Source organism: Aedes aegypti, chromosome 1, assembly GCF_002204515.2.
Source record: "Aedes aegypti strain LVP_AGWG chromosome 1, AaegL5.0 Primary Assembly, whole genome shotgun sequence".
NCBI classification, from domain to species: Eukaryota; Metazoa; Arthropoda; class Insecta; order Diptera; family Culicidae; genus Aedes; species Aedes aegypti.
This window is the reverse complement of record NC_035107.1, coordinates 33,809,443-33,827,327: the sequence shown is the minus strand read 5'-3', so window position 1 is coordinate 33,827,327 and position 17,885 is coordinate 33,809,443. Positions and strand designations below refer to the sequence as shown.

The 17,885-nt window shown below is 36.1% G+C and overlaps 2 long non-coding RNA genes across 2 annotated transcripts in view; both read left to right on the top strand.

Annotated features, from left to right (window-relative positions):
* Positions 1-16,340, top strand: part of LOC110674847 — a 93,796-nt gene extending 77,456 nt beyond the window's left edge. The window contains exon 3 of the long non-coding RNA XR_002499241.1: positions 16,239-16,340. This is a non-coding gene — a long non-coding RNA (uncharacterized LOC110674847). The remainder of the gene's footprint in view (positions 1-16,238) is intronic.
* A 721-nt stretch (positions 16,341-17,061) lies between these two features.
* The window catches only part of LOC110674845, a 40,753-nt gene continuing 39,929 nt past the window's right edge, over positions 17,062-17,885 (top strand). The window contains exon 1 of the long non-coding RNA XR_002499240.1: positions 17,062-17,510. This is a non-coding gene — a long non-coding RNA (uncharacterized LOC110674845). The remainder of the gene's footprint in view (positions 17,511-17,885) is intronic.

Below are 17,885 nucleotides of genomic sequence, written 5' to 3'. Positions count from 1 at the left end.
ATTGGAATCAGCTACCCTCTTCTTTGAAATCTAGTTCATCGGTTACTATTTTTAAACGGAACCTATTAGTGTGGCTCTCCAGTACAGAGTAATATCTCAATTGATAGAGAACTTCAGGAATTATAGTTTTAAGTTAGATTGTAAGAACATGATAACATTTGAAATTTGTATTTTCTTTTTGTGGCAATTTAAAAGGCTTTGCCTTACGCCACATTTTCATTGGAATAAATAAATAAATACACCATGTTTCGGAAGTGCTTCGTTTCGTGGTTATTAATTTATTACCACTAAATCCTGACTCTCATAGCGTTGTAGATCTTATGTACTGAACATCCCGACAAGTTAAATAATCTAGAACATTCGAAATGATCTGATAATATTTGCTGAACACTCAGAAGGTTCAGAATATACGGTAGATTACAGTTCATCACCTTGTATGATGAACAAGGTTGTTATTACAAGCATAGACTTCAAGTTATGAACTCAAGAGCAGTTTGGAAGACCTAGCACCTCCCAGAAAAATATTTGTCATCATTTCTTGTTATGTTTAGCATTTTGAGCACCAAAACTATTGAAAGACGTTCAAAAAACTGTATAAAAGTTCTTGGAAAAAATCAGGCCCCAAAGGGTTAAGCTACATGCTCATTTCTAAAGAATTTCAGAGCTGGGAGGGGTCTCGTGGACTTTGTTCCATATAAAACATTTAAAATGTTTATGCCTTTGCCCATATACGCATACAAAACAGCAACTTTGGCTGAGAAAACCTTTCAGTTAATATCTATGTAAGTGCTCATAAGTACACTAAGCTGAGGAGCAGGGCTCCGTCTCAGTTGGAACATAACGCCAGAAAAAAATTAAGATCATACAAAACAGAAACAAGTGATCAGTGGGAGGGGTGTGTTTGAGGCAGCTCTCCCTCCCTCTCCACCCTCCTTCCCTTTCCACCTTAGTGGATTTTGGAGTAAGTTTTTGGTATGAAACTACTTGAATCTTCTTAACAGCATGTTTGGCTTAATCAGTTTTGAAAATGTGAATTGAATTTTATTTTTCAAATTAAACATTTGGATTTGAAATTCAAATTAGTGAGAGGCTTTGGTGATCACCAAAGTTCTTGATAGTGAGACATACTATTAATAAAATATTGTTCATCCCAAAACAATTTTTGCTGCGTGTCGTGTTTACACTTTCGCCCTCTCGGAGAGTTGACAATTCGGAGGTTCTGTTACTAAAATGATGAAGGATATTTCCCTTCACGAAATTTTACAAGCTTGTCACAGTGACGACCATTGGCATCCGTAAATTGCTGCGGGAGCTTTAAATAACATGAAACTAGTTTTGTTTGAATTGTTCAAATTTCAAATGATTTTGCCATCGCTAGAATAACAGTTAACTTTATGATTAAATTTTGACTAAAGTTTGGAAAGAGCTTCAATTTCTAATTATGACTGTGACTGTTTTATGTTCATTTAAATACATTCAATTGTTAAATTATATTCAATTTGATTTCTCATTTTCCATCTATTAGAGCAAACTGCAAATATTTCAAATGTTATCGTTCAAAATTAACACTTCTCTTGGTTTTTAATTCAAATCTAAAAAAATAAGGCACAGTAACTCAACAGAGAGAGAAAAAATAAATAAATTTTAAACTACAAATATTTGGATAGTTACTGATTTGATTACTATTTGATTTAGAGCATAACAAAAGGTTTATTAATATTTTATTATTGTACAAGAACAGCATCAACCTGTTTGATAAAATTGTGTCGTTTTCGTTCAATCTATCATAAATTGTTTTAAAAATGAAGTGAAAATGTTGGAATTTGATAAATTATTTGATTTCTTTTTTTTTTTCAAAATATTTGATTTCGTATTACAAACATTGCAAGGCTTTTTTTTAAGAAAAGTACTGATTGTTGTGACTGCACAAAGTACCTATTAAACTGCCCAAGTCTTAATTTTATTTTATGCCGTTATTCTATTTTTTGCTGTATGAAACAAAAACAAAATGATTTGGTTGAACCTTCTCAAGCCATCCCAATTTTTGTAAAAACATCTACTTTTTTGCATCGTTCGTCTCCCCCGAGCTAGTTTGCATACGCCACTGCAAATTGTATGAAATATTATATGTAGGTCTTTTATTTGATTTTATAAAAATAGTTAACTGAGAGATTATTGATCTATTGAACATAATTTGTAAGCAACCTTATACAGAAAACCAAGCTGTTATCCTACTACACTAATCGGTCACTAATTTTGTGAGATATTTCATCCTGCTGCTCCAACAGTTCACGCTGAGCATTAGTGCGATACCTAAATTACTTTATTGAACCTAAGAATTCACCTCGCTCGTGCTGTATATCACGGGCGAGATTTACTTGGTAGTGTTGTACTTTTACAACGGCGTGCATGGCACGTCATTAATTTTACTCTCCCTTGTCCACCTCTATGTAATTAATAGACGACCTAAAACCCTTCAAAATGCATCAAAAGTTCAACGTCATAGGCGAGAAATGCATAAATTGAGTTCTCGCTACACGCGCAAGCGCACCCCCATCTGCTCTGCACCGTAGCTCAGCTACTAGTGCGAAGAATTTAACAGGATCAGTCTTTATGAACCCACTTTCGCTGCTGCGATGGTCGTGCGGCGACCGCACTAAATCTATTTATGAGACTGTTTGCAAACCAAACGCCGCAGCGAAGAGAAAATGGCGCATGTTGCGAAGCGATTTCATTTCCCTTCGCTTCGGCACGACCGACATCTGTCGTTTCCGAGCACTTCATTCACACGCGGAGCGGAGGCATCAACACACGAACGGACGAACGAATAGAGTTATCAGCCGATATTTTTTTGATGTTTTTGCTGTCTGAAGCACAACTTTCAACATGATATTGTGACGAATCTACAAGAGATACACTTTTGCTCTCAATGTTAATGCATATTTTGTAGAAGAACTTTTTTAACATTAATTACGATAATTTTAATAAAATTCATGAAAATACGTCTAAAAATGCTAATTTTTCCGTCACTTTTTGTAAACTTCTCGTAATTTGAGCCTTTGAATCATTTTCTACAAAATTCACGTCCAAGAAACTAAGATAGATTAGATCATAAGCTTTCGATTCATGCGCTGAGATTAAATGTATGACGCATAGTTAATTAGATATGAGGTTTCAAAGATGACCAAGTTGAAAATCGTAAAATCGTGAATAACTCACTTAGGAGTGATTTGCGACCCTATGTTCCATGGGCACTTTTTCATATCTCATGGAGACCTATCGACCCTCAAACTATTAAAAACATGGAAGCAAACACCCTATATATATATATATATATATATATATATACAGGGTGTTTGGTTCCGGACTTTAAGAATTTTGAGGGTAGATAGGGGCCCAGATAGCCGTAGCGGTAAACGCGCAGCTATTCAGCAAGACCAAGCTGAGGGTCGTGGGTTCGAATCCCACCGGTCGAGGAACTTTTCGGGTTGGAAATTTTCTCGACTTCCCAGGGCATAGAGTATCTTCGTACCTGCCACACGATATACGCATGCAAAAATGGTCATTGGCATAGTAAGCTCTCAGTTAATAACTGTGGAAGTGCTCAAAAAAACACTAAGCTGGGAAGCAGGCTCTGTCCCAGTGGGGACGTAACGGCAGGAAGAAGGGTAGATAGATCTCCACGAGTTATGGAAAAGTGCCTAAGGAACATAGGATCGCAAGTCACTGCTAAGTGAATTAATCACAATTTAAAGTTTTTCAATTTTCTCATCTTTGATGCTCCATATCTAAATAACTATTAGTCGTACATTCAATCTCTGCACACGAATCGAAAGCTTATGACCTCATCTTTCTTAGCTTCTTTGACATGAATTTTGTAGAAAATGGTTAACATGCATAAATAATGAAAAGTTTGCAAAAAGTGACGAAATAATCAGCATATTTTCTGGTATTTTCATGAAATTTAATATGATAATGAAACTTCCTTTAAAAAAGTTCTTCTACAAAATATGCATTATCTTGTTAGCTGCCAAAGTTTCTTTGGGAGCAACATTGTATGTTTTGTAGATTCGTCACAATATCACTTTTAATGTTGTGCACCAAACAGTAATAAATCAATCAAATAATTGCCGGTTTACCCTATTCGTTCGTATGTTCGTTGATTGCTGCCTTCGCGTGGGTATGAAGTGGACGGTGACGACGGATGTTGGTCGTGCCGAAGCGGAAGGAAAATGAATTCGCTTTGCAATTTGCGCCATGTCATCTTCGCTGCGGCGTTTGGTTTGTAAACAGTTGCGCATACAGATTCAATGCGTGCGCCGCATGACTGTCGTAGTAGCGAATGTGTGTTTATAACGACCGACCCCTTTAAATTCTTCGCACTAGTAGCTGAGCTACGGTGCAGAGCGGATGGGGGGTGTGCGTGCGCGTGCAGCGAGAACTCAATTTGTGCATTTCTCGTGTATGACGTTGCACTTTTAATGCATTATTATGCTATTATAAGTCCTTTATACTTTAATTACATGTGGGATATAGGGATTAATAATCTTGACCCATATTGTAAGCGATACATAAAGATGGGCGAGGGAGTCATACAGGGGGAGAGGTCGGTTTTTAAGGAACCATATAGGGGGAAGGGAGGTGTGGCCAACGAACACGGTACAAACAAATTGTATTTTATGTTTTTGTATAAATCACGTGATTCATGGACAACCTCTTTTCACGCACCACGCGCGTCGTTGTAATGTTGTACTTGTAATGTAACCTCGTAAACCTCGCTCGTATTACACAGCACAAGCGAGGTACTTACTTACTTACTTATTTGGCTTTACATCAATTATCTTGATAAAGCCTCGCCAACAATATTTCGCCAATTCCCTCGGTTCATGGCCGCTTCTCTCCATCCTCGGCTGTGACCCACGCTCTCCAGGTCCTGGTGTACCTGGTCAATCCACCTAGCTCGCTGCGCCCCACGCCTTCTTGTTCCGACCGGATTCGTGGCGAACACCATCTTTACAGGGTTGTTGTCCGGCATTCTTGCAACATGCCCTGCCCAGCGTATCCTTCCAGCTTTAGCTACCTTCACGATACTGGGTTCGCCGTAGAGTTGAGCGAGCTCGTGGTTCATCCTTCGCCGCCACACGCCGTTCTCCTGCACGCCGCCGAAGATCGTCCTTAGCACTCGGCGTTCGAAAACCCCAAGAGCTTGCAAGTCCTCCTCGAGCATAGTCCACGCCTCATGCCCATAGAGGACTACCGGTCTTATGAGCGTTTTGTACATCGTGCATTTGGTGCGGGGGTGAATCTTTCTTGACCGCAGTTTCTTCTGGAGCCCTGGCACGACTTCCGCTGATGATGCGCCTTCGTATTTCCCGACTAACATTGTTGTCAGCCGTCAACAAGGATCCAAGGTAGACGAACTCGTCCACCACCTCGAAGGTATCCCCGTCTATCGTAACACTGCTTCCTAGGCGGGCCCTGTCGCGCTCAGTTCCGCCAACCAGCATGTACTTTGTTTTCGACGCATTCACCATTAGCCCGACTCTTGTTGCTTCGCGTTTCAGGCGGGTGAACAAATCTGCCACCGTTTCAAATTTTCTCCCAATAATATCCATGTCGTCCGCGAAGCAAACAAATTGTCCGGATCTCGTGAAAATCGTGCCTCGACTGTTAAGTCCGGCTCTCCGCATGACACCTTCAAGCGCAATATTGAACAACAGGCACGAAAGTCCGTCGCCCTGTCGTAGTCCCCGCCGAGACTCGAACGAACTGGAGTGTTCGCCCGAGATCTTCACGCAGTTTTGCACACCGTCCATCGTTGCTCTGATCAATCTTGTGAGCTTCCCGGGAAAGCTGTTCTCGTCCATGATTTTCCAAGCACAAGCGAGGTCTTAGGTCATTTCTCAATGCGGTGGAAATTAGAGAAAATGTATAACCCTAAACGACCTTCAATTGGCGGGATTCGAACCCACAATCAACAGCATGGTTCGCGGAATTACCGCTACGGCTGGCATATGATATGATATGTAGGAATATTATAATCGCGTAGAACATAGTTTTGCATAATGTGCCTTGCTAGAAAAGTCTATGAAACGATTTTTTTTCCTCTAGATAAATCTCATATTTTTTGAGATATTTTTTTTCTAGTGTTACGTTTCAACAGGAACCTGATCCTCAGCTAAATGCTAGTACTTCCACTGTTATTAACCGAGTGGTTTTCTTTCCAATTGATCATTATGTGCATTTCTAAGTCGTAAAGGTTCCTTTCAAAATCACAAGCAGCATTTCCAGGACTTTCAATAGAGATTGCTAAAGCAATTTTCTGCTCTTTTTCACGAAGAAATTTACAAGGAATTATACTGGAGATAACTCAAAACAACAACATAGTAATTTGTTTGAGGATTGCTTCAGGAATGATTTCAAGAATTATTCAAGGAACTGCAACGAAGGTTTTTTTCAAAAATAAATCTTGGAGTTTCTTGATCTCCCAATTTTTATTTCTGGAATGCTAGAGATAGTCGGGTCTCGGGTTTCCAACCCGACGGATTCGCGTTTAAAAAAAATGAGTTCAGGTTCGGGTCGAGTATAAGAGATTTGGGTCGGGGTTTGGCTTGGAAAACGTTAGGTTTCGGTCGGGTTTGAGTCGTCTTTGGTGATCAATATGAACAGAGCAACAATCGCCAACGAAAATTTCTGCTAAATAAGAATTGAAAAGAACTCTCTCAAGCGTACTCTCAGAAAAGTTTAATTTACTAGTAATTTCAAACAGGGCTTTTAGAAGGATTTTCTCAAAAATTGCTTCCAGAAAATTTAGGGTTTGAGTTTGGAAACAAATTATTATTTCGGGTTTGGGTCGGGCCCGGGTGTTAAAAAAATAAAATATGTCTGGTGGGTTTGGGTTTATAAAATGTGAATTCCGACCAAACCTACTTTCTGGAGTTTCTCCAAATGTTACATTTGAAATACCTCCAGGAAATTTGTCTGGAAATCTTCAACAAAAAAAAAAAAAAAAATTATTTCTGTAGAACACACTTTTGTATTTTCCAAGGGCTTGTTTAGGTTTTTCCACATTAAGTGGTTCTAAAATTATTGCAAAAGTTCTATTGAGAACTTTTCAAGTTGTTCCTTTTAGAATTCATGAAGAAGTTCATGATTTCTTCAGGCATATTTTTTGGAAATTCTAGATGAGTTCTATCTGAAATTTCTTCCTTCAGAAGTGTACCTTCAGGAAGTTTTGAAGAACCTCCTGATCATAGTAATCCTGGAACTCTGCATGAAAACCTTCGGATATTCCAAGTGTTACCTCTGGGGTTTTATGCAATATTCTTCTTGAAATTCCTTCACGGTAATTTGACTACGAATTGATACAGAAATGCGTATAGAGATGCTCTCAGGAAATAATCCAGTGATTTCTTCCAGGATTGCTTAAAATATTGCTTTAGAGACACCTCCCGGTGTTCCAGAAAGGATTCCTTAAAAATGTTTCTCCAGGATTTTTTAAGAAACACCCTTCTTTGATTTTTCATCTGTTCTCTCAAGAACATTAAACTTATTTTCATTATTTTTTTTCTACGGTTCACACACAATAATAGAGGGTACTTCAAACATTTGCAAAATGACTTGAATAACTATTTTAAAATTTTCAGTGGTTTTCAGGTTTTTCCTCCAAAATTTTTTCAAGTATCCTTCTGAATTAAATTTCTAATGCCTCATTGATTCAAAATATTGGTCAATTAAATGCTGAGAAAATATGACTTGTTTTTATCCAGATCAGTTTTTGACATGTGTCACAAACTCAAGTATAAATTTGGTAAACAATATTCAAACAATGCCTACAAAGTAAGTTTTATTCATTCGACACGTCAACTGACCAAAAACTTATGTATGTTTTTTTTTCTGGTGGTGACCCTAAACATTTCAACGCGAGTTTATTTATTTTTTTTATCTTTATTAACGAGATTTTTAGCCCTGGGATAGTTCATCCCGGGATCAACGGCTTTACTTCCCTTCCGAAGGAAGTCGTCTCTGAAATTTTTAGTGACTATCTCGGGGATGGGATTCAATCCCAGGTCCTCGGCGTGAGAGGCGTGTGTTCTAACCACTACACCAGGTCCGTCCCCGGCGCGAGTTTATATTAACTTAAACAAACTTAAACTTAAACTTAAACTTTAACCACAAACGTAATCATATCGACCAAACTATGTGTCTTTAAACTATAAACTTTATCATGAAATTGATTGCCACCACAATTTTGCGGTATTAATATAGTTACTACTTTGTAGTACGAAATTCCTATAGTGGTATTCCCAGGAATGTATCACAGGCTTTTTTAGGTATTTTACTAGGAATTTATTCTAATTTTTGTTCATGAAATTTTCAAAATAATCATCCAAGAATTCTTCAAGCAATTTCCTGAAGTACCAGGACTCCTTTTGCTTTTAATCAGAACATTTTTAAACTTGCACCCCGCTAATCTGCACATTTTTCAAATTTAAAATGATTCAAACGGTATTCAACTCATTAAATGGAATAAAGCGAATGAAAAATCATGAAACAATATGCAGAATCAAAACAAATAGCCAACCAGAAACAGGTGACCAGAAGTTCAAATTTAAAATGAACCCTGATGGTTGGTATTAGCTATCATTTAAATAACTGGAGGTACACAATACATCTTCATGAATTTTGTGGTGGAATTCCTGGTAAAATCCTTCAAGAATTTTTAGGTGGAACCCTAAAAGGGAACCTTGGAGGTAGAGCTGGGATACTTGGAGGCATTCTAGGAGAAATCTTTCGAGCCTCCATGAGTCGATATGAGGATGAAACCATCCATTCATGGAAATATCGAGTTATGGAACAGAAATGCTTAGGTTTTTAGTATAGTTCCATGATTCGATATCGAGTACTGGAATATCGACTCATGGAGGATTCACCGTATTGCTATAGAAATTTTTGCAAGTATTTCTGACGGAGTTCATGGAGGTATTCTTGAAAAATCTCTGGAGGTATTATTCAAAGAATCCTTTGAAATATTACTGGAAAAACCCTTAATGTATTCCTTCAGAATTTCTTGGAGGTATTCTTAGTGAAATGCCTAGAGATATTCCTGTGGAATACTACCAGTTTCTCATTGCTAGAGTAATCTATGGAAGAACTTCTGCAGGAATCACTAAAAGAGAAATTCCTGGAGAATGTCCCTACAAATCTCTGAATAAATGCCTTAAGCAACTCTTGAAAGTCATCCAGGAGGAATTCTAAGAGAGATTGCTGTAGGAAAATTAAAAGTTATTTTTGGGAAATCTAGCAGGTATTCCTGGAGGAATCCTTGAAGGTTTTCCTTGAAGAATCTTTGTAGTAAAATTTTGGAGAAGTCTCATGTTCATAGAAGAATTCCTAGAGTTGTGTTTGGTTAAATCCCTGGAAGTATTCCTGTATGAAACCTTGGAGGTACTCCTAGAGGAATCGTTAGAGACATTTTTGTGGTATACGTGCTAATATTCCCTAAGATATTCATGAAGAATTCTTTGATGGTATTCCTCGGTAATTTCCTGATGGCATTCTTGGAGATATTTCTGAAGATATTATCTGAGGAATTTCTGGGAGGGATTCTAGCAGTATTATTTAAGGCAGTGGTTACCAAATTGCGGCCCGCAGGCCGTATGCGGCTCTCAGTTTCTTTTCTTCAAGAATACAAAGTTCCAGTAGCTTTTGTTTTCAAAAAAGAAAGTGTTTTTTCCTAATATTTCTACTTTAGTTCCAAAATTACGCTGAAGTTTTAGTTTCGCTGTGGCTAAGCATTTTTTTATAACATAAAGGTTAATTGTTGATATTATACTAGTATTGCAATCATCAAATTGGGGAAAATATTAAAAGTTTGTCAAAGATTGTTTAATATTTGAAAAAAAAAATCCACATGCTTTATCTCTTGAATCGTAACTGGATTGATTGTGACCATACACACTTAAATTATTTTACGGATTCCTGTGAAATCTCAACAGCTGAACAGTTCGGTGAAATAGATTAACGGAGTACGGTAATTTTTTACAGTATTCGATAAAAAATCACCGTAATCCGTTAAATTCCGACGAAATACGGTGTTTTATTTCACCGAACTGTTCAGCTATTGAGATTACGGTGAAATTCACCGTAGTGTGTTTAGTGTGTAATGTTTCACTTCCGGAAATCGTATAATTTTTGACATTACATGTCATTGTATTGTCATTGACATTATATCTTTGCACGAAGGACGAACTCTTGACAATCCAGGGACATCGGTGTTGTCAGAAAAGAATATTGAAACGGTTAGTAACTGTCGAACATAATAGGCATGCTTATTTCAGAAGTCACCTGTCGACCCCGATAGAAACCCAGTCAAATTGTGTAACAACTATCGAAAAACTCGACTGACAGAGTCGTGCAGAGCGAAATATTTGGACGACAGAAATTCTAGTCGAGTCGTTTCGATCGGATTTAAAAAAAAATAGGAGTAAAGTGATGGCCCGCTTAACCAGTTATGCTGAGGACCACTGCTCTAAATCGTCCGTGCGTGATAAAAATTCAATCAAATTTGTTTTTTTCTCGGTAAAAGGCACGATGTTCATCTTGCCACCCTTGTTCATTTTGCCATCACTTCCCATATATCTCTCTACTGACTTATTGTTCTTGATTCTTGAACAACTAATGGAAATGTCCTATTTAATTATTAAAATAATACATTTTTGCATTAGGCTTGAAATAATCAGAGTTTTCAAATATCCCGGGATTTGATTTCCCGGAAAACGGGAAATAAAATTATAATTTCCCGGGAAATCTCGGGATCCCGGGAAATTCTGAAAAACGTGAAAATAAAGCAAATTTGGTGGAATTTTATTTTTTAAATTATTCGTAATTCGTGCAGGGTCGGTGTTCCCTTAGTAGACAGTCCCCTATTGTCGTACTAGTAGTTTTTAACGGCCGTTTTGGTACAAATCGTTGCAAAATATGTTTAACATGAAGCTCAGGAACCATTCACCTGAGTACCATTCATACACAACTCGATTTTGTTAAAAAAAAATGATCGAAATATAGTTTTGCTTATAATTTAAGCTCCCTTGCATCTATAGGAAACCTATTGTTCCTATAGTAGCACTACTAAGAAAAACTATTTTTCATAAAACAAAATAATTAATTAAATTAAAACTTTTTTATATCAATCAAAAGCTTTTGATCCACTTTTTAAAGCAAAAATGTAAAAGTTATTTAAAAACACGATTTTGATTTGTATTTTGCTTTGTATTATAGGCTATAGTAGCACAAGCGACAATGAATACAAAAAAAAATGTTTTCGTATTTATTGTTTTTTTTTTTTTCACAAAACTGTGATAAAAAGCTTTCAGACGTAAAAACAATGCCATTGGCTTTATTTTTCGATTTTATTCGAATTTGTTCTTAGTCATGCGGCTTCATCGACCCTATATGTATTTTATACCAGTAAATTTGTTGGTTATTTCTCTTTTTAATGAGTAATTTAATCATATTTCTCTAAATAAATGTTAGCTTAATCTCAAACGCTAGGCTTCAGAACAACAAAGTTTATAGCATTAAGCAAAAGTCCTCGTGGAGTTTATTCATGATCCAACTAGAGTCTTCATATTAAAAATTGTGACTGTTACATACATGAAAACTTTATAAGCCTTCTGAATTCATAGAAAAGATCCCTTGAAAATTCCTTTATTTTATATGACAAATTTCGTCAAAAACGATATCTATTTTATTTAAAACTTTTTCATTACAAAAAACAAAAATCAGCATCGAAATATAACTAGTGATGCAGTGAGTTCATTGGTAAGAATTATATGATAAGTAAATGGTGCAATGGTTTTTGTTTGAAAATAGATAGTCAATTTCACAGGAATATCTCTAGGCATTTCACTAAGGATACCTCCAAGATATTCTACAGGAATACATTAACCCTCTAATACCCAAATTTTTATTTTCGACCTAAATATTATTTTTAGTTATCTAAAATCGTTCTAAACACGTTTTGGGCAATCATTTATTTTTATTTGCAAATCTATGAAATTTGGTTTTTGATTTTTATAATTTTTATTTTTGAACATCCCTATTTTTTTCATTTTTTCTTGAAGCCTCTTCTAGTTACTGATTTTTGGCAATAATAAAAATTCAAGTTTTTACAACACTTTTAAAAATAATAAATTTTTAATATTTGTCTGGACATATTTTTATTTTCCGTGTAATTAACTGAAAAACAGCTTTGAAATTATCTTAATATTACCAAGCTCTTCTTCTGTTATAGGTTGGTAGTAGAAAAATATTAAAGGTACGATTTTTTATAATACACGTTAAATAAACCCCAGGCATTTATAGTTTATATAAGAATACATTTTTTTAACAATTTTCAAAAATACAAAAAAGTTTCAAAAGTCATGAAAAACGTTTTTAATATGCGTGTTATGAGTCAAGGTTTGAGCCAAAAATAAAATCATTTTGATTTCCAAGCTACGAAAAAGTACACAAAATTCCAAAGTGTACCCCGTCTAAAGGCGGGGTTGGGTATTAGAGGGTTAAGGGTTTTTCCAGTAATATTTCAAAGGATTCTTTGAATAATATCTCCCGAGATTTTTCAAGAATACCTCCATGAACTCCGTCAGAAATACTTGCAAAAATTTCTAAAGCAATACGGTGCATCCTCCATGAGTCGATGTTCCAGTACTCGATATCGAATAATGGAACTATACTAAAAACCTAAGCATTTCTGTTCCATAACTCGATATTTCCATGAATGGATGGTTTCATCCTCATATCGACTCATGGAGGCTCGAAAGATTTCTCCTAGAATGCCTCCAAGTATCCCAGCTCTACCTCCAAGGTTCCCTTTTAGGGTTCCACCTAAAAATTCTTGAAGGATTTTACCAGGAATTCCACCACAAAATTCATGAAGATGTATTGTGTACCTCCAGTTATTTAAATGATAATACCAACCATCAGGGTTCATTTTAAATTTGAACTTCTGGTCACCTGTTTCTGGTTGGCTATTTGTTTTGATTCTGCATATTGTTTCATGATTTTTCATTCGCTTTATTCCATTTAATGAGTTGAATACCGTTTGAATCATTTTAAATTTGAAAAATGTGCAGATTAGCGGGGTGCAAGTTTAAAAATGTTCTGATTAAAAGCAAAAGGAGTCCTGGTACTTCAGGAAATTGCTTGAAGAATTCTTGGATGATTATTTTGAAAATTTCATGAACAAAAATTAGAATAAATTCCTAGTAAAATACCTAAAAAAGCCTGTGATACATTCCTGGGAATACCACTATAGGAATTTCGTACTACAAAGTAGTAACTATATAAATACCGCAAAATTGTGGTGGCAATCAATTTCATGATAAAGTTTATAGTTTAAAGACACATAGTTTGGTCGATATGATTACGTTTGTGGTTAAAGTTTAAGTTTAAGTTTAAGTTTGTTTAAGTTAATATAAACTCGCGCCGGGGACGGACCTGGTGTAGTGGTTAGAACACACGCCTCTCACGCCGAGGACCTGGGATCGAATCCCATCCCCGAGATAGTCACTAAAAATTTCAGAGACGACTTCCTTCGGAAGGGAAGTAAAGCCGTTGATCCCGGGATGAACTATCCCAGGGCTAAAAATCTCGTTAATAAAGATAAAAAAAATAAATAAACTCGCGTTGAAATGTTTAGGGTCACCACCAGAAAAAAAAACATACATAAGTTTTTGGTCAGTTGACGTGTCGAATGAATAAAACTTACTTTGTAGGAATTGTTTGAATATTGTTTACCAAATTTATACTTGAGTTTGTGACACATGTCAAAAACTGAACTGGATAAAAACAAGTCATATTTTCTCAGCATTTAATTGACCAATATTTTGAATCAATGAGGCATTAGAAATTTAATTCAGAAGGATACTTGAAAAAATTTTGGAGGAAAAACCTGAAAACCACTGAAAATTTTAAAATAGTTATTCAAGTCATTTTGCAAATGTTTGAAGTACCCTCTATTATTGTGTGTGAACCGTAGAAAAAAAAAAATGAAAATAAGTTTAATGTTCTTGAGAGAACAGATGAAAAATCAAAGAAGGGTGTTTCTTAAAAAATCCTGGAGAAACCTTTTTAGGAATCTTTTCTGGAACACCGGGAGGTGTCTCTAAAGCAATATTTTAAGCAATCCTGGAAGTAATCACTGGATTGTTTCCTGAGAGCATCTCTATACGCATTTCTGTATCAATTCGTAGTCAAATTACCGTGAAGGAATTTCAAGAAGAATATTGCATAAAACCCCAGAGGTAACACTTGGAATATCCGAAGGTTTTCATGCAGAGTTCCAGGATTACTATGATCAGGAGGTTCTTCAAAACTTCCTGAAGGTACACTTCTGAAGGAAGAAATTTCAGATAGAACTCATCTAGAATTTCCAAAAAATATGCCTGAAGAAATCATGAACTTCTTCATGAATTCTAAAAGGAACAACTTGAAAAGTTCTCAATAGAACTTTTGCCATAATTTTAGAACCACTTAATGTGGAAAAACCTAAACAAGCCCTTGGAAAATACAAAAGTGTGTTCTACAGAAAAAAAATATTTTTTTTTTTGTTGAAGATTTCCAGACAAATTTCCTGGAGGTATTTCAAATGTAACTTTTGGAGAAACTCCAGAAAGTCCCAAACCCGAAATAATAATTTGTTTCCAAACTTAAATCCTAAATTTTCTGGAAGCAATGTTTGAGAAAATCCTTCTAAAAGCCCAGTTTGAAATTACTAGTAAATTAAACTTTTCTGAGAGTACGCTTGAGAGAGTTCTTTTCAATTCTTATTTAGCAGAAATTTTCGTTGGCGATTGTTGCTCTGTTCATATTGATCACCGTCAAACCCGACCGAAACCTAACGTTTTCCAAGCCAAACCCCGACCCAAATCTCTTATACTCGACCCGAACCTGAACTCATTTTTTTTTAACGCGAATCCGTCGGGTTGGAAACCCGAGACCCGACTATCTCTAGCATTCCAGAAATAAAAATTGGGAGATCAAGAAACTCCAAGATTTATTTTTGAAAAAAACCTTCGTTGCAGTTCCTTGAATAATTCTTGAAATCAATCCTTGTAATTTTCTTCGTGAAAAAAAACAGAAAATTGCTTTAGCAATCTCTATTGAAAGTTCTGGAAATGCTGCTTGTGATTTTGAAAGGAACCTTTACGACTTAGAAATGCACATAATGATCAATTGGAAAGAAAACCACTCGGTTAATAACAGTGGAAGTACTAGCATTTAGCTGAGGATCAGGTTCCTGTTGAAACGTAACACTAGAAAAAAAATCATTATACATCCGTTTCATTCAAAAAAACTTCCTCAAATATTTACTATAGACCTCTCGATCCGTTAATGTAGAATACTAATATCCTAGATATGTACTAGAGTGGTTCAAAAAAATCGTTTTTGCTCCACACCGCTCATTCGATTCTAGATCAAATTCTGAGTGTCCTCCCAAAATTTGAGCTCATTTGGATGAAAACTGAGACTGCACAAGCCCTTTAAAGTTTATATGGGAATTACTATGGGAAAAGCAAGCAATTCATTCAATCGGTCATAGTGTTTTCCCATGTGATCTTGGGGATTAGAGCTACGTTGATACTGTGAGATACATTCATCAGCTACAACTTTGCCGAAGACCGCTTTTAAATCGGACGCCCCGGTAATTAGTTATTGATTTTTGAATGAGTTGTAAAACTTTGGCTATAATTATTGGGCTGTTCTGCAGGCATCACTGGATATATGCAGTAAAACATAGTAGCCATGATTTGTGCGTGCTATCTTTCGCGCCAAGTGCAGCAATGTTGCCTGTTCAGAAGTTAAATGAGCACTGCCGAAGAATTTGTGACTGGATATAAATCAATAACTAATTACTGAGGCGTCCGATTTGAAAACGGTCTTCGGCAAAGTTGTAGCTGATGAATGTATCTCACAGTATCAACGTAGCTCTAATCCCCAAGATCACATGGGAAAACACTATGACCGATTGAATGAATTGCTTGCTTTTCCCATAGTAATTCCCATATAAACTTTAAAGGGCTTGTGCAGTCTCAGTTTTCATCCAAATGAGCTCAAATTTTGGGAGGACACTCAGAATTTGATCTAGAATCGAATGAGCGGTGTGGAGCAAAAACGATTTTTTGAACCACTCTAATATGTACATATATATTAATTCCTAATTTTCTCCTTTTCAGATCGGTACGAAAAATGAACGGGCTCTGTTGAAGCTTCCCAGCCATTATGCTCCATCATTAGAATAACTATGCAATGCAATAAAATTGTTATAAGTGATGCAATAAAATAATTGATGATTTAAATGACTCTGTACTGATATTTTTTGTTTGAAACATTTTTTATCTTCCTCCCATTAAATTCTCTCCAATGGTTGATTAAATTGCTTTTATCAATTCCAAAATTACAATCTGCTAGGAAAAAAACTCGATTTTAAATCATAAATATGATTTAAGATCGAAAAAGTATAAAAAAACAATTAAATCAACCATTGAACAGAATTTGTGATTCCTTTTTATCTTTTCAATCGCTTAGATTACATAGCTTTCATACTACATCGCATCGATTACATCGTATTGTGTACGTTGAAATTATTACATCGGAAAAAATTACATCGGTCGTGTTTATTACACCAATAGCTCGCGAGTACGTCGGGCTGTGTAATATAACACGACCGAGGGAATGACTTGGTTGCAGCGGTTTCGATGTAATATTCAACATTTTTTTTTGCTGTGTAGTAACACTGAATCGAACGACGAACACTGAACAGTCCATGCTTTGTGTGCTTCTTAATAAAACCATCCTTTAGCAATATCAATACTGTGCGTTTGAAATGCAAATATCAAATGCGGGAACACCAAACGCGGTAGGCGAACCAGGCGAAGTCAAAGAATGATTTTCTTTGTTAGGTTGGCGGTGATATCATGGCTGCTATGGTCCTTTGGCTACACTGTATTACCGCATTTGAAGCTCAGCTGGACAGGATTTGCACGTCAAATGCAAACAGCATTGCGTACCACATATCAATATTTTCTTCGAAATTTCAAATTAGATAAGATAACTGAAAAACTAAGTGACGATAGGTGAGCTGTGTATTTGAACGCAATAAAAGTGGAAGGAAGGCAACAGTGTTACGCAGCAGATTGAACCATTCGGACTCAAAGCGGTTTGTTCAGTTAAAAATTGTTGGCAAAGTGATACCACATCTTTGGACGATCCCATCATTTTAAGTTTCCATGTGGTGCAGACAGTGCGATCAATTTAACCAAAAGTTGGTAACCTACGAACAAGTATTGCATAGCGGATAAACCATTCGCAAAGTGAAGTGAAATAAACTGTGCATAAGCGAGAAAAATCTTTGACTCCACTAGTCCGTTGAAGGATTTCAAATACTGCAGTTACTACTTGTGAGCAGTTTCAGTTGAATACAAAATTGAGAGAGATATTTCAATGAGGTGAGTTTTCGATTCACGGTTTTTTTTTCCAGATTTATTCTTACTGAGTGATTCTCGCTGAAACCACGCAGCCATCGGCACAAATCACATGTCTCATATTTCCCTTGAAACACATATCAAACTCAGTGGTTTCGTAAAGAGGAAGGATATAGCTTTTATTAGAAACTAAAACAAATATTGGCAGTTATCTTGGATTTTGACGCAATCTTGATTTTAAGTAATAGGATGAGTTTTTCACCTTGTTAGAACTCAGCATGTTGAATTTTGTGGCTATTACTAAAAAATAGTTTCCGTGGATTTTCAAGCATGGGTCCCACTAAAAGTTGGAGGCTAAGGTTTTGGCAGAGTGAATTGATAATTCCAACACATGGAAAC